This window comes from Pipistrellus hanaki (assembly GCF_964339955.1).
Source record: "Pipistrellus hanaki genome assembly, chromosome: 7".
Classification (NCBI taxonomy): domain Eukaryota; kingdom Metazoa; phylum Chordata; class Mammalia; order Chiroptera; family Vespertilionidae; genus Pipistrellus; species Pipistrellus hanaki.
The window spans coordinates 81,313,307-81,337,610 of NC_140509.1; the positions used below are offsets into that span (position 1 = coordinate 81,313,307).

The 24,304-nt window shown below is 40.6% G+C and overlaps 1 protein-coding gene across 1 annotated transcript in view; it reads left to right on the forward strand.

Moving 5' to 3' along the window:
* The first annotated feature begins 617 nt into the window (after positions 1-617).
* Positions 618-24,304, forward strand: part of ESR1 (estrogen receptor 1) — a 284,618-nt gene continuing 260,931 nt past the window's right edge. Inside the window, exon 1 of the mRNA XM_084890184.1 lies at positions 618-793. The gene's annotated coding sequence lies outside the window, so the exon portion shown is untranslated. The remainder of the gene's footprint in view (positions 794-24,304) is intronic.

Below are 24,304 nucleotides of genomic sequence, written 5' to 3' on the forward strand. Positions count from 1 at the left end.
ACCTAAAGCACAGCAGACAGTGGAAGGTATTGCCATGTCAATATTATTTTAAGAAGCTCCGATTTTAATTCTTAGACCCCCCCCCCTTTTTTTTTTTTACTTTGGAATGTTGATCTCAGAGTAATCAAGCCCAAACACCCACAACCCCAGTGGCTGCAGGAAATGCCGGGCAGTGCATGGAAAGGTCATGTGACAGAAAGGAAGGCTGCGGAGTCAGAGACGCGAAGCCTCTGCAGGTTACGGTCTCCAGGAGCCGATGAATCAGCGACAAGCGTGCTCAGTCCGTGGCTGAGCCAGGGCATCGGGGTGTCCCCACGCGTGCTCTTCGCTGTAACTGATTTTGGAGGAACAACATTGACTTATTTATTTTTCCAGCTAAGACTTCCAGCTGTCTTCGCAGGAAAGAGACAATCAGCCGGGTTACAGAACGGCACTTCAGGCCCACGAGGCAGCTTACCGACCCCTGGTGACCCGGCAGCCTTGACCCCCGGGCTGAGACAGGGAGAGCCGGGCCTGGTGCGCAGAGAGGAAGGCACCCCCTCCTCTGCCTTGCACGGGAGAGCTTCCCTTCCTAGTCAAATGGTGGTGCTAGTTCTTTAGTTTTGAGTGACTGCATTTCCTAATTTCATGGTCAGAGCAGCCTCCTGTCTTCTGCCTCGGAGCCGATTTCACCAAAACTGAAAATGCAGGCTCCGTGCTCAGCAGCTCCTAACCGGGCTCGGAGGGTTAGCCCCTGTCTCTGGCCCAGGCCATAGATCAGAAGACAGGCTTGAGTGGCATTCTTCTCAAACAGGTACTCCTGTGTCTTCTCTTTCCATGTTTATGTCACCTTCTTTTCCCTGTCTGCTCTGCGTGCTGCTGTTTACAAGCAGGAGGCCACTCTGGAGCTCCCTCCCATGTGAAAAGACGGTCCTTCTGCTCTGGTCGCTCCAGGGATATGTTGCTGTGACTTTAAAAGGTTAAATCTGAACTTGGTCTCGTGGACACTCACTTTGGAGGAAGGCTCAGCAGGTTCAGAGCGCAGCATGACCCCCCTGCCTTGCCTTGGGTGTTTACTGGGCTTGACTCTCGCTTTGAGGAACCGTGTTGTGGAAACGGGTCGGGGCTTTAAAAGTTATTCCTTGGCCCGTTGGCGGGCCGGCCCGCACACAGTCCCGTTCCCTTACCCCGTGGTGTGTAATTTATGTGAGTCTGAGCGGGGCAATGTGAGTGAGCCACGGCTTGTTCCCTGAAGGCAGTGGAGTTTTTCTGAAAAGCTAAGCCGTCTAGCAATGCCAGAGGGAGACATGCCGGCTCTGCCCTGGGGTTTCAGTTCTCCTGGGTCCTGCTGCCTCAGTTTGCTCTCCTGGGAAAGGGGACCAGCCCCGGTGGCAGCAGGAGGGGGGGTGCGTTGGGGCCTCCCCCGCACAGGGCTGACGGAGGAGGCAGGCAGGATACTTTCATTTTGGCGAGAGGAACGCCACCCGCCCCAGGAAATGTGCATGCGGCTGTGTCTCAGGCTGTGTCAGGAGGGTAAACACTGCTCCTTCTCTGAGGAGCCCATGAAGCCAACTTGATTATAAGGGTTGGGCTTTATCAGGACTTGGGTCATGGCTCTGATTCCCCTTCAGAGGGGCCAGATTTCTATTGGTTTCTAGGGACCAGATCAAATCGCCTGGCAGAGCGTTCTGAGCGCCAGGTTGCTGGGAAAATCGTCTGTTTTTTTCCTGTGTGTGCGCACACACACACACGCACACGCACAGGTATATATGTATGTGTGTGTATATGTGTAGATATGAAACAATGAAATTGGATGTGAACTTCGGAGACCTAGGGTTCAGGGTTCATTTCTACCCAATAAAATTCCTTCCTATTTCTCCAATGCAAATGTTCATTCCGGTGTTATGAATATCCTATGAAGATATTAGGCCTTGGCATGCACGGCTGTAATACTCCAGAAGTTGGACACGCTATTGTAGAGGTTGCTAGATTTTCAAAGAAACGAGGAACAAAAATAATGTAAATATCAGAGATGTGACATGTAGGGGGGGGAAAGGCAAAGTGTTGAATATGCATATAAAGGTTATGTTCACCAGCAGGATATTTTTCTTAGACCCTTGGGGATATTTGTTTTGATTTATTGCCTGTGACAGCCAAGGAAAGGAAGAGCGCTCCTGTGTCTTAAACTTGCAGTAAGGACAAAGTCAACAATGATCTCTCGTTTCAAAGAGCTGTATGTTTCATGCAGTTTAGGATGTAGAGATAGGTCTTATCTGCCTTCCCCCCACCACCCCCTAGACCTCTATGCAATAGAAATAGACTCCCTGGGCGCCTGCTAACCAGTTTCGTATTGTCATCTAGGGGTTCTCTGAGTATTTGTCCATATTCGTTTAGCCCAGTTGGTCAGAACAACTGCTGGGGCTCAGGGCCCAGCGGTTGGGCTTCAGTTTGCTTTGGACAGAGAACAGCTTTGCTTCATGGTGGCAGACTGTCTACCGAGAAAACAGGCAAGAATGACAGTGACCAGCTCTGAGCAGACTGCCCGCATTGTTTGTACCATACTCACGGCACATATGCCATTGATGTCGGTTGAGATGTGGTCCCCCGCACTCATCTTTATTCGGGCTTGAACCATCTCTTCACCCCTGGAAATATTTTTCTAGAAAGCTTATACTCCGCTCCAGTCTTCCATAGCAGTGGCTCTTTGGTGAGGATTAGACATTAGGTCCTTTAATGCAAATCCACAGGAGACGGCTGAGGTCACAGCTCCCTCCGCTGTCTGGCTGTGCAATTTCACCTCTGGCCTCAAATTCCGCACCTGCAAAGTAGGGTTTTATGAGTAACTGGCGGATATAATTGTATGGAGCAAATAAGATTAAACCCACTTCCAAGAGTCAGAAACTCATTTTAATTCCAGGCCTAGTACAGTGCCTAATGATTGAGTGAATGCTGTTTGAGTAAATGACCGGAACTCATCGTCAGCACCATAGCTGTGAATGGGCAGCGCTGTAGCTTCTAGGAGTTTGCATCCATCTGACTATAACTTGGAACTTGAGCTGAATAAAAAAGGGCAACACACCCATCTGCCTGAGCAGGCCACCTGTCCACATGCTGCTGCTTTTGAAACGAGCATGAAGTGTCTGGAGAGAAAGCGTGAACACCTCCAACATCCTTCCCTTCTTTGTTCCTCTCCTTTGCGACTGTAAGGACAGTCACACTCTGCTGTGATGAGAGGAGCACCAAAGAACATGCTGTGAGAGTGTGTAGAAAGCTTGTTACGGTTTTTTTGGCATCAAAAGAAGCATTTTGCCCCAGCCTGGGGGCTCAGTTGCAACCATGAGCCAAAAGGGTTGCAGGTTTGATTCCCAGTCAGGAAACATATGGGAGGTCAACTGATAGATGTGTCTCTCTCTCCCTCCCTCTCTTTCTAAAATCAACAAACATATCCTCAGTGAGGATGGAAAAAAGTGATTTATGTGGTTCTCGGGCAAGGTGTGAGTCTCTGGACATGGAGAACTATGCTGCGACTTCAATCCTACTTGAAGTCTGGGTTAGCCCCTCTCTCACGATCTCTGCAACGATTATTTACTGCCCATGCCATGGTAGCTAAAGCAGTCATAGCAGCACCTAGTGTTCAGGGGCTTCTTACTTTGCACAATGCTGTTTCTAGGCATTGTCAGATTTCATCCTGACAGCGATCTTAACTGGAAAACAATAGAATAATTCCAACTTTACAAATGAGGGAACGAAGGCTTTGCAACGTTACGTAACGTGTCCAATGTCAACCACTTTACAAGTGACAATCCTAAACTGGAAGGTTAGTGTTTTGAAAGTTCATGCCCTCCACTATTACTGGATACAATACTCATTTCTGAAGTTTTTGATCCATCTGATCCTTGCCTTGGAGAAGCAAGCGGAGCTTGTACGGAGAACGTACTACACTTTCTCTCAGCTTCAGTGGCTTCATCTGTGAAAGGGGCTACTGATGAGGATTAAATTAAGTAAACTCTGTGAAAGAGCTTCGTAAAAAGTTCATTTTAATAAGATGCACGTTTTTATCTGGAAAGTATAAATTATTTCCTAGGTACAGGCAAAACCTTGTCGCCAAGTGACTGAGAGCAGCCGGTGTGGTGCTACGGAATGGGTGTGAGGGACGGTTGACAATGTCCTGAAGGACCCCAGGGTGTGTGCCCCAGTTACAGTGTGGGCCCGGAGTCTGGGCCTCCTGGCCATGTGGCTGGGCTTGAGCGTGAGCATGGCGTACAGGATGGGAGGAGTGGCCTAGGACAGCCTCAGGGAGCCTGCTGCTCACCCTCCGCTACTCCCCTCCCTGGCTCACCCTGCCTCAGGAGGCTCCCGACTTCTCTGAGTGGACAGGTGGCTGGGAGCTTCCTGGACCTTCTGTTACAAAACCACAGTGACTTAGTGGCTGCACACCTGAGCCTCATTCTCTTACCCCAGCCTTCAAGGGCTCAACCTGGTTCCACTCCCCTATTTAGAGCAGCTCCCCTTTTTTGCAGCCTTGAAGTCAACACACAGGCCCTTGGTGGGCACTGCCAAGTAGAGGGGGAGAGACAGGCCACACAACATCACAATCCTGGGGGAGCTGAAAGTGGAAGACTTGCTCAGGGGATGAACTCATGGCTCTTGGGCTCGGTCCGGTGCTTTGCTGGCAGAGTAGAGAGTCGTGGGCATTAGGTCTCCTACGATCCCCTCCAGCTGTTCTCTGGATCAATGGCAGCTGAGCCCCCTGAACAGCTCTCTTCCCCGGGGCTGGCCCTTTAGCAAGCGGACGGCCTGCATTTCAGAGACCTGTCCTGGCTCCGCTGCTCAGAGAAGTGGCCTCGCTGGGCTCTTCCCTTTCTGAATTCCAGCAAAGATCCTAAGGAATCCACAAGGACTTTTGAGTTTATCTGACGAAAACATTTGTTTTCTGTACTTTCATTTTTATGTACCTGAGCCAATCATTTGTCAGGATTCGTTTTCTTAAACCCAAATACGGAAAAGAGTTTAATTGAAGATGATCGCATCAGAGCATCAGCCCGCTTTAATTATTTCACTTTAAAACGATGGGAAAGATACAGATATAATTTTTTATATGGAGGTTTGAAAATCCTCCTTGCGCTGAGTTTTACTATAGGATATTTAGAGATGAAGGTTAGGCAGAATCCAATATAGTTAACTGGACAAACATGGTTAGGCTCTCTTCCTGATTGTATTTAAGGAGTGAGTAATATTTACAAGGTTCCGGAGTCTCTGCTGCCAGCCAGACCGAAAGTGCCTCAAGTGCAGAGATGGGGTTTGTTCACTGGCACTCTCTCCAGTGCCTTGGGAGGAGCTGGGATACCCAGGGAGTCAGGGGCATAACTGTGGTGTTCAATAGAGCCCAACAAGTTCTCTGACCTCAGGGCATTTACTATCACTTATGGTCAGTAAAGCACATATTATGACAACAAATTATTGTATAATGCCTATAATATGTACTGTAGACAAACTCAGTCAGCAGAGGGACAGATCACAGCTTGCAAGCCACTTGTGGCTCATGAGCCGCAGTTTGCTGACCACTGCTGTAGACTATACTATCTATACTATTAAAAGCCTTGGTGGTGATCAGGCCAGCAAGGGAGGGCATTGGGGGCAATCAGGCTGGCAGGGGAGCAGTTAGGCGTCGATCAGGCCGGCATGGGAGTGGTTAAGGGGTAATGAGGCTGGCAGGCAGGCAGGCGGGCGGTTAGGAGCCAGCAGTCCTGGATTGTGAGAGGGATGTCCAACTGCCGGTTTAGGCCTTCAGGATTGTGCCTAAACCGGCAGTCAGACATCCACAGAGGGGTCCGAGATATCCATGGAGGCAGACATACACCAAGGAGTCCCAGATTGGAGATGGTGCAGACCAGGCTGAGGGACAGCCCCCCTCACTCCCCCATGCACGAATTTCGTGCACTGGGCCACTAGCCACATAATATAAGGTAGAGTAGAAGGTGATGAGTGCTTTGGGAGTGATGAACACCATGGTGTGGAAGCACAAAGAGAGGAAGTTACTTCTGGTTGAGGGAGAAATGGGGAAGGGGTTGGGTGTTTCAGAGGTGGATGAGATGGTATGGATGCTGTCACTATTTGCCCATGACCTTAAAGACGGGTTATGTTTATATAGAAAGATATAAGGACAGGGAAGACCATGGGAAAGACATGGAGAAAAGTTTTAGGGAATCATTAGCCAGTTTCAGAGGAATATAGGTGAGAAGCATGCAAGGAGGTGGTATGAGATCATTCAGGACTGGAGTGAATGTCATATTTTTGGACTTGCTGTGTAGGCATTAAAGATTTTGGAGTAGAGTTGGAATGAAATAAAAAGGCAGCCTTAGAAAAACACTGTGTAGGTGAAGTTTTCAGATGAAAAGGGAGTACATCAATTTGGAGGTGATTAGAACAGTTCAAGAGAGTTATAATACAATTTAAAAAATTATTTAGGACTTGCTCTTTGAAATGATTGCTTATGGTTGTAAAGAGAATTGTGCTTCAAAAGTGACTAGTGGAGAAAGAAGTAGGCTGGCAGTAAAAAGATATTACTCTGCTACCGATGTGCTGAGTAACCTTAGTAAACAACTTGCATGCTCAGCGCTCTGCTTTCCCATCTGTAAAGTGGGCATAATAACTACCAACTCCCATCAAAGTGTCTGTCAGTGATGCAGTGAAGACAGGCCATCATTCTATTGGTTTGTGTGCTTTATGCTTAAGGGGATGGGGGCACTGAATTCAGTGACTTGAGGATACTAGGAAGAGATCAGATTGTGCTTTCTCTTTTCCTGTCTTACCTGCTCTTCTAAGGAGAAATAAAAGGTAAGGGTGCCAATTAAAAATGAAAACAAAAAAGGCAAAGTCTTATTGGGGGTGGGGTTTGGGGGAAAGGCCAACACACTAAGTAATTTAATTTCAGTTACAATAAATCTCAAATGATGACACTATTCTCCTGAAAAGGTGTCATGGTGGACAATGCCTGGCTTTGTATTTTAAGCAGAGAAGTGCAGGGAGAGGGTGACTTTATAATATTCGGCATGAAGAAATTTGTTCATGTGGGTTTATTGGCCTATTCCTCCAGATCATTTAGTCTTCACAAATTGAGATGCTTCAATTCTAGTTTGTGAAGGAAGAGAGTCATAGAAAAATGTTTTCTAGGAAAGAAAAAAAGCAGAAAGCAATGGTCTCCTGCTTACTACGGCATTTATGTTGCATAAACAATATTCATGTAGTTGAGTAATAAGCAGTCAGAGCAGTTCACAAATTATTCATGTTTAGACTATGCAGGGCCCTTGCTTCACTTCCTTCTCACCACCTGGATTTTATCCATTTTACTCCTCCCTCAGCACTTGGAATACAAGCCAAATTTAAGTGTGCCAATTTTCTACTTGTTAGCAGTCATGGTAATATGTTGTTCAGTGGGGAAAGGGATTTATAATGCTAAATAAAGGGAGGTTTTTGGATTGTTTGAAACTTTAATTTGTTGATGGCATTCCTAGAATCCATTACCACTGATAGTTGAGAACTGAATACTTTAGACGAGTTTGTAGACTCACAAAAGTGTAGTTAGTGTGGGCTGCACTTGACTTCTTTATGCAGCTCTTTAGTTCAAAATTTATTGCCAATTTTATTTATCAAACTTATTCTCAGAGGAGTTGTGTTTGTTATGGCCACAAGGAAACATCTGTGAGCTTCAACCTTAGAGGCATATAGCCAGTTAGAACATTTGGCTTATAAAGCTTAGATTGTAGAAGAAAAAAATTAATCAAGACAACCCTTAAAAATATCAAGAAGGCAACTAAAAAAAAAAAGTCTTACCACAGATAAACTTAAGTATTGAGTTCATATTAATTAAGAAATGTCAGAATCCCTAATGAATCAAGTAGGAGTGTCAGATTGTGGCAAGTTTGGAAGTTGATGTCAATCTCTACTGCTAGGATTTATGGCAGATTATATAATGGAATCCTGAGTTCCAAGAGATCAAAGGAAATGCTGACTTTTTCTTCATCCATTCTCTTAGGTCAAGCCTACCCAACAAGAAGCCAAGAGGAGAGTTGAGCAATTATCTGGAGTGGGTGGTAGAGACTGCCAAAACCAGATAATACATAACCAGAAAGTCACCGTGGAGGGGGGAAATGTGGGCTGAAAATAGAAGAGATGAGGGCAAAATGTCAAAAAATTTGGTCAGTGTCCATAGTCTAAATTGATTGGATAATAGCCAATTCCTTGCTTTGTGTAATTATTTCAAATGAGCCTAAAAGACTGGGGTTAAAAAATAAAAAGAAGATGCTTCGGCTGTTGCATGTTTGTGCAAAATTTCTCTGTATCTGTATTACTATCTGTGACATGTCTACTGAGTTTTTCCAGGGATTGTATTTCACTGTTTTGATTAGTGGTCCAAGTGATTGTAGAAGCCCATGTGATCTATGGACTCACATGGAGAAAAATTCTTTTTTGTAGATTAATTGAATGTTATATTTAATTAGCCTTCTTACCCCATGGCATATGCTTATGATTTTCCATTGGAAATGATATTTTCTTACCTTCATCACTTCCTTGCATGACAATTTCTGTATCCCCTTGGTTTTAATAGAACATAATGAAGTAAACAAGCCATCTAGAATAGCATTTGCATTACTTTTGCTTAAAAAAATTTCCATCAAAGTCTCAGATCAATATGGTATTTTAAAAAAAAATTTGATATGGAAACCATAAACCACTTTCTCTGAGCAGATGTTTCCTAGACCTAAAATATAGAGTTCATTGGTCCCTATAAATCTGTCATTGGGCACCTGTTAATTCTGAACACTCCTTAATTCAATGTTAAATTTTCCATTTGTTGTTTTCTTTTTCTGTTTTTGAGAAAATGTTAATAAATTAGGTTCATTGCTGCTTGCAAATAAGAGAAAACATAGCCACACTAGCCTTTTAGATGGGAAAACAAAGTTGCCACTGGTATCGGTAGTAAATAACTTATGTCCCATTTAGCTTTGTAAAATACTGTGGTCAAGGAAATTGAGTTGAACAGACTAGTGAAACATTGATTCCCCAGCGCCTTTTGCTAAGTGAGACTGCTTTGAGCTTTAACCACTTTTCTTAATTATTTTTTACATCCTCACTGGAGGGTATTTTTACCATTGATCTTTAGAGAGAGAGAGAGAAGAAGGGAGCGAGGATGGGGAAGAGAGACAAAGAAGGAAACATCAATGTGAGAGAAACACATTAACTGGTAGCCTCTTGCACCCATCCCAACTGGGGCCCGGGATCGAGCCTGCAATCAAGGTACATGCTGTTGACTAGGAATTGAACTGAGACCCTTTGCTCCGAGGGCTGACACACTAAACACTGAGAAAACTGGTCAGGGCAGACCACTTGTTTTATTTAAGTGAGGAATCAAATCAGCTTTAATTAGGAAATCTTTAGAAACCACTCACACCGCCCTTTCATTCCCTCTTAAAAAACAAACGAAGAAGAAAAATAGAAAGACTACAGCACAAAAACTTCTAGCATGTTTCCCAGGACTGTAGTAGCAAATCTTAGCACAGCTCTTTTGAGAAAGGATGTAGGAATTAATCTGAATTTTGAATCACCACTGAGGTATGTGTGAGCATATTTGTTTCCTGTTTCTCTCCCCTGACTTCTTCCTTGAATACATAAGGCACAATTTGGCCATTGGGTTTGGAGAATAATTTTTCATTTAATTTCTTTGATTGTCAAGCCTGTATTGCCAGATGCCTAGCAGTACACCCAGTATCCCTGTGTGCTTCTTGAAGGGAGGGATACGATCCGTGAACCAACCCATTAAAACATCTCTTCCGTACACTGTGTGGTCAAAGTTTCTTAACATATTATCGGGGAGGTTAGGAAATGTATCTACAATGATCAATAGTATATTCCACATGCAGAAAACCCAAACTTAAAAAAAAAACAAAACACCTTTTTTATTTCATTTTTGTGTCCCTCAGAGTCCTACCATAGCCGCTAGCAAGTGGAAATATTTCCTGATTTGAATTTCAGAAGCTCTTTCTCTCCTGCCAGTTGGATGATGCTAATAAGAAGCACAATGTGAGTGTGTGTCAAATTTAACCCTACACTGGAACAGCTTCAGAATATAGAGTTTGTATATTCAGTTCCCTACCTAGAAATGGAGACATGATCCTGACATTCTCCATCACCGAGAAGCATTTCCATTGAACTTATTATTGAAAGGGACAAGTGGGAGTTTCGTAATGAAAAACACACATGTATCTGGTGGACAAGTAGCCATGTCATTTGCGTTTTTGATCACTAAGCAATCACGTCGTTTTTTATTTAAAACTTAAAAGAGAAAATAGCTTGCTGATCTTTAGGTCCATTCCTCATGTCCTCCACAGAACATTTCTCAACGCGTTAGCCAACCCCTTGTAAAACCGTGCATATATTACATCGAAAGTACAAGCTGCCGCTGTTGCCAGAAGCCAACCTGGGAGGCTGTGTGTTCGTTTAACAGTTTGCGAATCCAGTGCCAGGCATGTGATAGAAAGGTTAAAATCCTCTCTGATTTCTAAATACCATGCTATCCTTCAATAGCCAGGAAGTCTGAGTCCACCAAGGAACACTGCAAGGTTTGTTTTTTTTTTTTTCCTGTAACCAGCCCAACTGGCAGGGAGGGGGGTGGGACACAGGTCTGTGTGCCCATCAGCTAGAGATGCCAGTGTGACTGAGCCTGGTTTAACTGAGGACCACAGACTGGCACATACTGCCCTGCGTGGTCACTTCCTCCCTGGAGAGCTGGCTCGGAACTTTGGGAAAATTTTGGTTGGGCCTGGTTTGCCCTGCTGTGCAGGAAATGAAGGTTTCTAGGCAAAGACTTTACTTAGCGACTAACCAAAATGTTAAATCACGTCACTAGTTCCTTTGCCACTGTCCGCAGTGGTGCAGTGGGACTGGTTGGGTCAGTTGTCTGAGGGTGACTGTTCTGAGGGATTTGGAAGCAGCCCTAGAGCCTCTTCTCCGAGGGCATGGCGGCTGGCAGGCTGCTTAGAAGCTGTGGCAAAGCTCCTCTGGTGCAGGAATCTTCAACAGCTGTCCTTCAAATCCTTGTATTAAGAGTCTGAATATCGTCACCCAAAATCAAATCATCTTCCATCACCATATATTTGGCCCCCTTTACCCTTTACTACCCGCCCCCACCTCCATACAGACCCTGCATCATAGAAATGTTAACTTGACACCTATGTGATCTATTAACCAGTGTCTCTCCCAAGAAATTTAATTAAAAAAAAAAAAGTCAAAGCAGCTGTGAATGATCCTGTGTGAATCATAGAACTCCTAACAGGGCAGCTAGACTAGCTTCTTACTTCCAAGGAGACAGTGCCTGGAGCTATTTGCCAGCTCAACGCAGTCAGTTTGGAGAGTGAGGAGCAAGACAATGAAGCCAGAGGAAGGAAGGAAAAGGTTTTTAAACAAATAAATGAGTCCTCTGCCCAACTGAGGCCGGGGGAAGAACTAATACAAACCACTAGAAGTTTTTCAATACGTGTTTCCACGCACTTGTCAGTTTCTGAGTGGTCTTCTGCCTGACGCTGATTATTCCAGAAAGGCCTACGGATGTGCCGTGGCTGGGACTTTGAGAGAGGTCTGAAACAAAGCCATGGGGATTCTAGGTGCCATTGAACTCACTGTGCGTCTATCTGAATAACTAACTGTGCCATTTAGGTAACAGCACCAGCATCATATCCTTCCCTTTTCATTGCCTTTCCATTTATTAATAAAATACCAGTGGTCTCCTACTCCCAAAGATATTTGGCTCTATTAATTTTAAAATTTGGTCTTATGTAAACAGCATTCAAGGGCCAAAGAATACAATACATCCTATATAATAAAAGGCTAATATGCAAATTGACCGAATGGTCGCTATGACACGCACTGACCACCAGGGGCAGATGCTCAATGCAGGGGGCAGATGTTCAGTGTCCTTCCGCAGGGGGAGCATGGCTCAGCCAGAAGCCGGGCTCATGGCTGGCGAGTGCAGTGGAGGTGGCAGGAGCGCAGGCAGTGCTGAGGCATCCCCCAAGTGCATGGATTTCGTGCACCAGGCCTCTAGTAAAATATATTAGTTGGTTAGTGATATACCCACATGTGGGGTTGTTCTTCAACCATTCTTTCTTCCTGTTTTTTTTTTTTTTTTAGATCCAAGTGTCAGGTTATAAAAAAAATCAATTCTTTAAAGTCCTATTTATTTTATGATCTCCTTTGATCATCTCTGGAATCAGTTCAGTCAAGTAATAAATATGACAGTAATATGACCTGTACACTTATCCCATTTTCTGCTGGTAATGGTACTTTGTGCCTCATAGAGAAAAGCTTGTTTAGTCATTGCAACATCTCTCGGAGTGAGGATCATTATACCCATTTTCTAGGGAAGCAAAACCAAGACTTAGAGGAATCTAGTAAGTTGCTGAAGACCATCTAGTCCATAAATGCGGTAACATGATTTGAACTTAGAACACTTACCCAAGATCTTAGCCACTGTGAACATGGGTTTGCAGGTTATGTTTGCGGGTATAGGGCTTAGATGCTGAAGGAAATACAGCAGCAATATAAAAAATCTCTTCCTCTGAGAAGCTTATAATTCAGTGAAATGAGAGCTGAAGTGCTCACTGTGAACTGTTTGTATTCCCATTGCATGGACACACTCTTACTGTTCCTTGTTACTCTTTAGAACTCATCCACTCAAGACAAGAACTCTAAGGCTAAGACTTTGCCACATGTGTAAACAGAGCCATTTCTATTTTCGTCATCGTATGAGTACCTCTTCCTGCCTGTAAATGCCAGTTAATAGAGTTGACTGATTATATCTGAATCAGTTTTTACTTAGCAAAGAGACAGCGGGCCAGGGTTAACTGACCAGTATCATTTATTAAGTTCAGGTCCCATTTGGACTTCTCCACTGGTGAAGATGTGCCACCAGATTTGAACCCAAGCTAGAGAGGTGAAGGGGTCCTTTGACGAGTAAAGTGTAGCCATGCCATCTGGTTTGCCTTGCTAATTAAATTTGACATATATTAATGGCAAACTTTATTTTGGGGTCCGTGGACACACCTGAACTAACGATGGCGAGAGATGACTCAGATGTATAAAAACCAGCAGAAGGAAGGATAATCCACAAAATGGCAAATCACACATGAAAAGATAAGAACTGATTAAAATACAACAACATGTTCATTTCCACTAATAAATAAGCTCCTGTTATGTTCTCTTTATTCTCTATTTGGGTCAAATTACTTTAGCACCGTATTTCCATTCTTACTAGTACCTATTTGCTGTGATTTCTCCTGGTTTTGACTCTATCTTGTGGTTTTAATCTTGTCTCTAAGTAAATTGCAAACCAGTAAACATATTCTAGTACTGTTTATTATTATAATGCTTGCCTTTATGCTGGGTGCCAAGAGAAGGGACATATTTTATTAATTTATCTATTTGAATATGTACTAATAGGAGCCCTAATACACACTTTGATTATGGTTGGTTGAGTCTAAAAGATCCAGTTTGGTTCATTCAATTTATTTTGGTCTGTCTACGTAACAGTGCCACACTGCAAATTATGGTGGCTTTCTACTCATATTGTTGACCTGACACATGGGAGCTAAGAAACGGATCAGAATTTTCTATCCAGTCTGAAGCTCTGTGTATACAACAACAATGTATCCTTACAAGCAGTGAAAATTGTTGTCATCATCAGGAGGTTTGGGTTCCATGCTGTCAAAGGGAGCCAGGCACCAGAAGCTAGAATCAACTGAGGACGTGCATGCACATAGCCATGTCTACATTTTCTATGATAATTTTTAGTCATTGTTTTGGCATCTATTTAAATATTATCAGTAGTTTCCCTGGCTAGCGTGGGTTGGTTGGTTTGGTATGGTCCTGTGCATCAAAAGGTTGCTGGTTCAATTCCTGGTTAGGGCACATGTCCGGGTTTAGGGCTTGAACCTCAGTAGGTATGCAGGAGGGAGCTGATCAATGTTCCTCTCTTACATCAATGTTTCTCTCTCTCTCTCTCTCTCTCTCTCTCTCTCTCTCTCTCTCTCTCTCTCTCCCTCCCTCCCTCTATAAAAATAAAATCAATAAAAATCTTTTAAAAATCCTTAATATATTATTGTCCACCAGAATATAAATATGATTTTATTGAGTACTGACAAAATTACAGAATAGTTTATGATCTTTACTCAGCTCAAACATGCAGAACACATTCCTTGTCATTGATTTGGCAACAAGGGAGTTGGCTAGTGTGTTTAAATAAAAATTTTGCCCATATTTCTGTTGCTCTTTCTTCAATCTCACTGGGCTATGGAAATAGGATGTGGTAGGAATTGTGGTTGTGTCAACTAGGAAGCAAAAGTCCTTCCCAGGGATGGGTGGGAGGGAGAAGCATGCCTCAGAGGGTTAGTAGTTACCTTGTGGGCCTGTTGGGTCCTCTCAGGGAAGATTTTCTGGGACAAGAAAGCTTATTGGTTGTCCTTGCTGTGCCACGGGATCGCACCAGCTGCCCCACTGCAGGCACATCTGTCTCCCACGTCAGTACCCCTGCCTTGCGTTTTGGTTGAAACCCTCTCTACCCGGAAGAGAACCGGCGTTTCCAATGTTGAGCCCTCAGATCGAACTGTAGACATCCGCTCTGGCTGGAGACCTGAAAAAATCCATTTCCAATGTTGTTCAGTGGAGGTACTGTAAAGACAGCTCTGCTGGTTCTCACAGGAAAGCTTTCTGTTGTCGCCTCCCTGAGGCTGCCTACCTGATTGATTCATCCTCATAACCTGAGGATTTGTGTGGGGTTCATATGATACCGGGGGCAGGGGCAGTTTGTCCAGCTAGGGGGCTCTATGCTTTAACCTTTATCCAGATGATGTGGACACAGGTTGATGCTGCTCTCGGCTTTGATGCCATGTTCTAATGTTGACGGAAGTTGGAGGAAGGTCATGCTTTGGAGCACTGAATTGTCTAGAAGTGCCATTTGTCATTTTTAAATGAATTCATTACATTCCTTATGCTTCCATTTAAAAGCAGTTCTTGTGTTTTGCCTATTGTAGAATGCACATTAATATTAACAAGTTTTGAGTAAAGAATAAAGATGTGGACAGATATCCCCTACATGCTCACCAGCCACAGATACTCATTAAAAATATTTTAGTATATTTTCTTTAAATCTGTTGCTTAGAACATATGTATATGTATTTATTAATATATATTTGTACATTAAAAATAAAAAATTCCCATGTATGTTAACAAAATCCCAACATACAACACAATTTCCATTTGTACAATACATACCTTGTATAGATACACACACACACACACACACATATACACACACAAACACACACATGCACATATACAAAGTTTTTATTTTACAAGTGAAATTGTGTTATATCTTGGGTTTTCATTAACATTATATTGTATAATATATATGTATAACATATATACATAACATACATATGTATTTACACACATATACAGTATGTATTTTGCAAATTAAAATTATATTGCATCTTATAGAATTTACTTACCATTAGAATTTAATTACTTAGGTGTTAGTATCATTGTCCACATCTCTGTTTATTTCCTAATAAATAATTCCTAAAAGCCAAAATGTAGTGTCAAAGGGCAAAACTACTTTTATGGTTCTTAAAAAATTTTTCTTCTTTCCTTTTAAATACTATTATTTTCCAGAAACTCTCATTAAAGATGCCAAGCAAAAATTGTCCACAATCTTCTCTAGAAACTAAATCATTATTTTATTTGGCCATGTCACCTCAGTTCCTTGTCCATGGACTTATTCTAGTATTGATTATTTTCTCAATATAATGAATAAAGTTGATTTTCTTCTGTTGTGGTAGCAGCATGCATACTTTCTATGATAACAGTCGTTTCTTTTCTTTTTTTTTTTTTGTCTTTCTTCCTCTTCCTTTCTTTTTGCTTTGCCTGCTTCAGAGACACCAATGAACGTAGCTTGACATGTTCCCTTACTGCTGTCTTTATCTCACACACCTTATACAAACACATACGCTCATATACAGGAGAATGGACCCTAATTATTTTAGAATATGGGATCAGGCTATATATGCCTATGTGTGTACTAGTATTATTCTGTATTTTCATTTTCTCACTGAATATATTTTGGAGGTCTAATAAAGATATATCATCTATCTTATTTTTTCAATACTTGAAGGAGGTATAAATTTGCTAAAATTTGTTCGTGCATTCTGCTAACAAAAGGCATTCTGTTGTGAAAAGTTTTTAGTACATAAAAACCTTTTTCTCCCCACTACAAATACTTGTAGACATATATTCTTAGCTGTTGGTGTTTATTTTTATGGTCTAATTTCCAAAAGTAGAAGTGTAGGTGTATTTTTGAATGTTAATGGGGTTTCTCATATTATTTTCTAAAAATATTATAATAAATCACATTCTCACTAGTGATATTTGAGATATAATTTCCCTCACATCTCCACTGCCCTTGTAATTCTCCACTGTCTAATTTTTGCTAGTCTAAGGAGCTAGCATTACTAATTTAAGTTTAATTTTCTTGACTTCTAATAAGGTTGAGTGTGTTCATATTTTTATTGTTTCTTTGGATTTTTTTATCTGTCACTTACTTATGTATATCCTTGGCCAATCTCTGCCTTCCCCTCCCTCCGCCGCCACCCCCCCTCCAACATAGTTGCTTTTTTCTCTCATAAATTTATAAAATAATTTGGAATATTATAGTTTTTTTTTAATCATATTAGTTGTTCTATGTTTGATTTATTCTTTTATTTTTCTAATTTTCTGCCATAAAATTTTAAAAATAACCTTAGGCTATCACACCTATCTTTTTTTTCCTTTACAGAATCTGGATTTCCTGTCTTACTTTAAAATGTCTTCCCATCTATTTTCTTAAATATCTTCTAACTTAACTTCTAATATCCATTTCTTTCTATTTGTAATATTTTAGCATTTTTTTCCATGTGGAATTTATTGTTATATAAAGGTAGAGGGCCTGACTGTATTTTCTTTTAGATGGATAACCAATTGCTTAAACATCCCATATACAAGAAACTGTCTTCTCCCTAATAAATTAAATCTCCACATGTACTATTTTCTGTTTTTTTATTCTTTCATATAGTCCACTGATCTATTTATCTATTGTCAGGTATAGGACTCATTTCTTTGAGTATAATAGATAGTATTTTTTTAATGTCTACTAATTATTGTTATTTATAAATTTGGTCTAGTTTTCAACATTTAGAATTCTGTGTGAATATTCAAGGAATTCTATTAAAAAATAACCAAGTAAATAAGAGCAAAGCATATTTGGTTTATAGTCATAATGAACTCAAATGTGTATTCTGATTTTTAGTGGTTTGACAGTTTTGTGGTTTTTACATTTGTTTGATCTCATATTAGGTCCTTCCATACCATTAATCTTCCTCACATTGGTCTCATATCTTTTTTGTTATGTATCCTTTTAGAGTAAAAGATATCTAGTAAGATGAATAAAACTAGAAAAAATAAAACCATTAACAAAGCTGACTCTTGTTGTAGGATTATGAATGAATTATTTTTGCTTCTTCCACTTTTTTTGGTTGCATTTTTTATATTAATCATGTAATATTTTTATACGGGCAAAAAGTTAACCAAATTTATTTTAAAAATGGAATGGGAATAAGAGTGTCTTGGAAAATTATACATGCATTAAATAGTTTCTTGCATGGCCCATGTTGAGCATTGACCTCTGAACCAGGAGGTAGCAGTTCAATTTTGAGTCAGGGCACATGACCAGGTTGCTGGCTTAATCCACAGTAGGGGGTGTGCAGGAGGCAGCCGATCAATGATTCTGCCACATCATTGATGTTTCTATCTCTGTCTCTCACACCCTTCCTCTCTCTGAAATAAATAAAAACATGAAAATTTAAAAAATCTACTCTTAGCTCTGTAGATCAGTGATTCTTAGGAGAAAAGGTGGTGGAGCAGGGGAAGGAGCTCTTTGTTAGCATTTTGTATATAATTTAATAAGCATTTTCTTTATCAGTCACCATTTTAACTATAGCATCTTGCTGGTATGGCACTCTGAGCATTTGTTGAATAAATGTATGTTATAAAACATAGCAAAATGTAACATTTTAAAATTTGGAAAACAAACCACAACGCTATTATTTTCATAATAGGAAATGATACAATGATATTTAATAAAATACCTTGTGGGTTGGTGAGAGTATACAGAAGATACATCCTTTTTTCTATGAATCATTCGCAAACTGTGTACTGAGGAAGCCAATTCTCTCCAGAGGGCTATATTTAGAGAGGAGCATGAGCTTCATCTATTTATACGAAAGATGAGGAACCCTGTATTGAATTACAGTTGAGTAACATCATCTTTGCACATCAGCACCTAGCAAAGAGACGAGCACTTATTAAGTACTCAAGGAGCATTGGAAAAATAATGAAAAAGATTGGGGTTATTTTTGGTGGCTAAAGAATTGAGTATCACTAAGCTTCTCATTTTTAAAAACATGTTTGAGAATTCTGCATTTCTACCTTATCAAATCCTAAAACATTATACTAGTGAGAACAATGATACAGGGACTGGGAGAATGAAATTCACATCTGTCCTGGCCAATGGGCTGGAATACGAAGCATGATGGATGAGACCAATTGATGGAGCAAGATTCTTGGGGACATAGGAGCGGACTGGGCTGTTTCAGTATAGCTGCTGATGTTCGAAAAATATGAAAAAACATGAAGAGAAATTTCAGGTTTGGTAATCAGCACTAACCCAGCAACTCTTTGGGAATGATGGGACATGAATGTTTGTTAAGGAAGATGCTAAAGGCTTTCATTCATTCATTTAACATCTCTGCATGGTGTCTGCTCAGCAGCTGGGCAGTATGCCCAAGCCTGGGAGAACAAGTGGCTGTGCAAGATGCATGTAAGACAAGGACCCGGCCTCTCCTTCCTACAACCTGTGTTGAGCAGACTCATTGGTTTGGAGTTAAAGTATAGGCTTTTGGCACATCCATGTTAACAGGAACTCACTGCTGTTCAAAAGCAATTGATTCATTGCTAAGTAGATGCACATGGCATTGTGGTAGGCTCTCGGGGAGCTAGCTGTACAGGCAGAGGATGTTTTGTCTTATCTGAGGTAATGACAGACGTCTACACCAGCCCACTGATGCCAGACAGAATATGATTTGCTTTCCAAAAGACAGTGACACATTAATTTTCCCGAGAGACTGATTGTCCCTGGAGGCAGTGGGAGAATCTTTTCAGGGAGATGGATTAGAATCAGGGCCTTGGAAAGCAGGAATAATTGAGGCAGAGAGAGATATACTTGAGAGGATAAGTAACTGCCCCTGAGGAAGGGATTGGCAGCTTTGGGGTGAGCACAGGGTTTGAGTGGGAGGGGAGGGGGTGAGAGTGGGTTTGAGTGGGAGCTGGTACATGTGCTCTGACTGGGGAGACCTGCACAGCCCTGGCTGCTAAGATGTGTTGGCTTCTCTCTGCGGGTGACAGCATTAGAACTCCTCAAAAGAGAAGTGACACATTGGAAGTCTGCTTCTTGTTGACAAGTCCTCATGTATTGGGAGGATTAGATGGGGCAAAGCAGGAGCCTGGCTTGGGGAGGAGGCAGGGGCAAAGCAGGGAAAATGGCAGATAGGAATGAATTCTGAAGAAGCAGAGGGAAAAGCCACCCATAGCCCTGTCCGTGCAAGGCAAAGCTGGCGTCTTTGGTTGTAAAAAGAAAACGAGAAGGTGTGAATCAGCACAGCTGACAGTGAGGGCTTTTAGAGGAAGTGGTTCCTTAGGCCCAAATGACGCCAGGGGAACCCTCAGCCAATAGTAACTCTGGCATGAACGTGCTCAAGTGTTTATGAATCTGGATGTGCTTTTGGAGATGAGAAACTTTGCAGTCTGATGATACTGAAATGAAAATGTAGACTCTTTTAAAACCATCATCTTTCCACAAAACCATCATGATCAGCCGTAAACAGTATTCTTCTTGGCATAAAGCCAATGAGTGAACATTTTGTTTGAAACTAATTCATTATCTGAGCAAGTTGCGACTTCATAGTGTGAACTAAAGGAGGTTTGGGAGGCAAATATGAGCACTTTTCAGCTAACACTATTGTATAACATTGATTATAAGCCTTTCTCTATCCCTAGAAGGTTCATATAAAATATGGCTATGGCGCACACTTACGTAGAAATAACACATACAAAATGCTAAACATTAGATGGTTTCAGGCTCTCAGTGATAAAGAACTGTGTAGTTCTTTTAAAATACACATTATTTTTGTATCTCCTGTGTTGGATACTTCTGATTTATGAATTAGGAAGAAGAAGGGGGCGGGGTAGGCACCAGGCATATGGGGCTGTTTAGAGAGAAGCCCTTTAGATGACATAAAATATAACCAGGCACCTCTGTCTAAACTCAGAAAAGCCACTTCCTTGGAAACGCTAAAATGACAACAAAGGAACGACAAGAGGCAGAAAATTCATAAGAACAAAGATGATGGGAGAGCAGACAACAGCAGACAGGAGCGATACATGAGATGCGGGAATGGCAAGCTGATGGATGACTGGTAACCAACTTGGCAGAACAGTCCAGGTGAAGCCTCAGCCTGAGGAGTAGGGGCAGCCATTAAAAGGCAAGTCCATCATAGCTACAAATTAGTCACAGGGATGCAGAGTACATAGGGACTATCGTCAATAATATTGTAATAACTATGTATGGTGTCAGTTGGGTACTGGAAATATTGGGATGGATACTATGTAAAGTGTATGATTGTCTAATCACTCTGCTGTGTACCCGAAACCAATACAAAATAATATGGAAAGTAAACTGTAATTGAAACAATAAACATTAAAATTAAAAAGGCAAGTCCATCAAACTAAGGAAGCCCAGAAAGGCTTGGGGTTTGGAGGCAACAGATGCTTCCAAGACTAGGGTTGAGATGAGGCTAAAAGCAGAATTGGGTGAAAAGAGCATTGCAGCTACAGATGCCTTCCTCATTCCGGTCCTCTGCAGGTTGGCGGAGAGTAGTAGTCTCTTCCGAAAAACAGAGAGATTAAATGAAGTCTGTCTTGCTGAAGGGGATACCCCAGCCCCTCCCACCTCAATACTGATAACAAGGCTTGTACCATCCAGTAAGGAGATCGGAGGAATCTCCTCTGAGGAGATTAACTAGTCCAAGAGAAAGGACCCTCAAACACTGACATGTAATGGCCCCTACAATGACATAACTAGGTCTCCACCTGATTACTCTAGAGATGCATACACAGAAATATGACAGGACAATCAAGGATCACCAGATGACACTAGTAATATCACACACACACACACACTCCGGTTCTGTTGGAGGAACTACATAGGATGAAGAATATTATAGCTTGTCTCTTTCTTAAGCTACCGTTTGCCAAAAGGAATGATGGCGTGTTTTTGTGGCTCACTCCACCTTTTGGACTATCCTTGTGAGACAGAGAAAATCTGCTTTGTTTGAGCAGGATCAGTGTTTGCCTGTGTTCCTTCCTCATCTCTGTCCCTGCTCTGTCTCATTTTCATATTTAAATATAGAGTAATGACAGATGATAGCACCTGGCACAATTTTATGAATTCGTTTTCATAATTTTTCTGGGACTCTCTGGCAACCTAGGAAATATGCTTTTGTTTGGTAATTTTAAGGGCTAAACTTTTGGATTTTAAGTATTTTATCCCAGAGTGTGAGCAAATAAAATTAGGGAATACATTTTCTGTCATTCTAGTCTACTCCTGGGAGTTTCTATTGATTGAAGCTTTAGTCTCAGTGTGTTTGCTGAAGCACTGTTCATGGGTTTTGAGGGCAGGTGGAGGTGGTATACTTAATTGGGTCCCTCTGGTATTATAAAACACACAAAAAAACGCAGAACTTATTTAAAGGATCTTGAGTGTTTTTGTTTGTTCTTCTAGGAAATCTTATGGCTAAGTATTTTTGATTTGGGACTATAGAGTTTTTGTGTAAAGTACCCAAGTCTTAGTTTTCTGGATAAATTCTTGGGAATTCATGAGGCTCCTAAAATTATTATTTGTCACACTGATATAGGGAAAAAAGCCATATAAATCTTAGATTTCTAAGATATTGGGCTATTGCTTCTACTTGTGTTAAAACCAATGCATTGTCTAATTCTTATCCAATAATTGAGGCAACATATTGCCTATAAAACAAATCACATTTGTACATGTGTATCAAGCATTTCCTATGTGGAAGGCACTATACAAAGAATAAGCGAAGAAATATAAGGTCTGAATATTTGTCCTTTTGGAGTGAGTGTTCTTGTTCGGGAGGTGATAGCTATCTACATAATATATGACATAAGAGTTTGCAAACATTATTAAGAATAATTAAATGTTGAAAATTATTATATTAGAATTCAAGCCAAGAAAAATGAACTTAAACTGAGCTGCACAAGGAAGAACTTATAAAAGGGCAGGGTTGTGTTAAATGACTGAATTTGGGCAGGAAGAGAAGAAAGAGAGGAGTAAAAATAAAGAGATGAAATATACAGATTATGTATCATAAAAGTATACACTTGAAACTTGCACTGAGTGGCCAGATTATTATGATCTCTGGATACATAATAATGTGGCCACTCAGTGTATATCCTATATAATAAAAGGCTAATATGCAAATTGTCCCCTTGAACAGGAGTTTGACCAGCAGGCAGGCCGGCCAACCACCCATGTCTTCTCCCCTGGGTCAGGCTGGCTAGACCCCACTCATGCATGAATTCACACACTGGGGCTCTAATATATATAGTGATATATATATAGTCGCTAGATTATTATGCGCTAAAGGATCATAATAATCTGGCCACTCAGTGTATATAATCTTATTAAATAATGTCACCCCAATAAATTTAATAAAAAAGACCATTTAGTAGGAAAAAAAGAGATGGAAAATCACAGAGCATATTTGCTTAGATTGTATTGTAAGGAGATGAAACCAACTCTAGATCAGTTAGGCATAAAAGTAATTTACAATTTGGGCCTTCCAATACATGAATATAGTATATCTCTCAGTTTACTTAAGCCTCATTTAATTTCTCTTTATTTTTAAAATAGTTTTAAGAGTTTTCTGTGTAGACTACTTGCAATCTTTTCTTACATTTGTTTCTAGATAGTTGATACTTTTATGTTATTATAAAAGATAGTTTTAAAAATGTCTATTTCTAACAGTTAATGCTACAGAGAAATACAATATATTTTTGGATGTTGTCCTTGTATCCAGCAAACTTGCTAATTAAACTTATTAGTTATAATAATTTTGTCTATAGAGTCTTTAAAATTTTCCATATATATAATCATGCCATGTTTGAATAATGCCATTTTAATTGATTCTTCCTGGCTTTATAAATTCTTTTTTCATGCCTTATTGCACCAACAAGGACTCTCTAACACAATGGTAATAGAAGGTGATGGTGGACATTCTTTTCTTATTTCTAATCTCAGAAGAAAAACTTTTGACATCTCATCATTAGAAATTATACTTACTCTGTAATTTAAAAAAACAACAACTGTTAAGTCTTTTAAAAAATCAAAATAGTTCACTCTAACTAGTTTGGTTAATAGTTATTTTCAAAATGTGAATTAATGTGAAATTTAATAATTTAATCAACTGACTTACTATTACAATATTATTTTATTATTAATATATCATTAATATTCATTTTATAAAATGTTTTTCTGCATATATGGAAGTAATCATATGAATATTTTCCCTCACTCTGCTAGTATGATGAATATGATAAATTATATTAGTTGATTTTCAAATAAATTTTTTCATTTCTGAACTACATCCAACTTAAATTGTAACGTATTATCTTTTGTCAAAAGACAAGTTGATGAATCAACTTTAAGGGAAAATTGGCCCTAGGACAGGAGAAGACAGAGGCTGTTGACTAATACCCTCAATAGATTTCCCCTAAAGTTAAATTGGGAGGCAGAAGAACTTTTGACTAAAAGCATTCATTTTGGACACAGACTGCCTAGTTTGAAATGCCAGTTCACTCTTGGTGTGTGATCTTTATTCGTAGCTCATCATCTAAATGAGTATAATGTTCTATCTACATCATGGGTTTATACTGCGGATTAAATCATGCAACATATTAAAGTACATAGATCATTTCAGACCACAGTGAGTGATTTAATTTTAGCTATTAACATTTTTATATTGTTGTTAAGGGGAAAAAATCCACATCTTATAGCATGTCCAACTGAACAGTGAGAAGACTTTGAATTTATTTATCAGAAAGATTT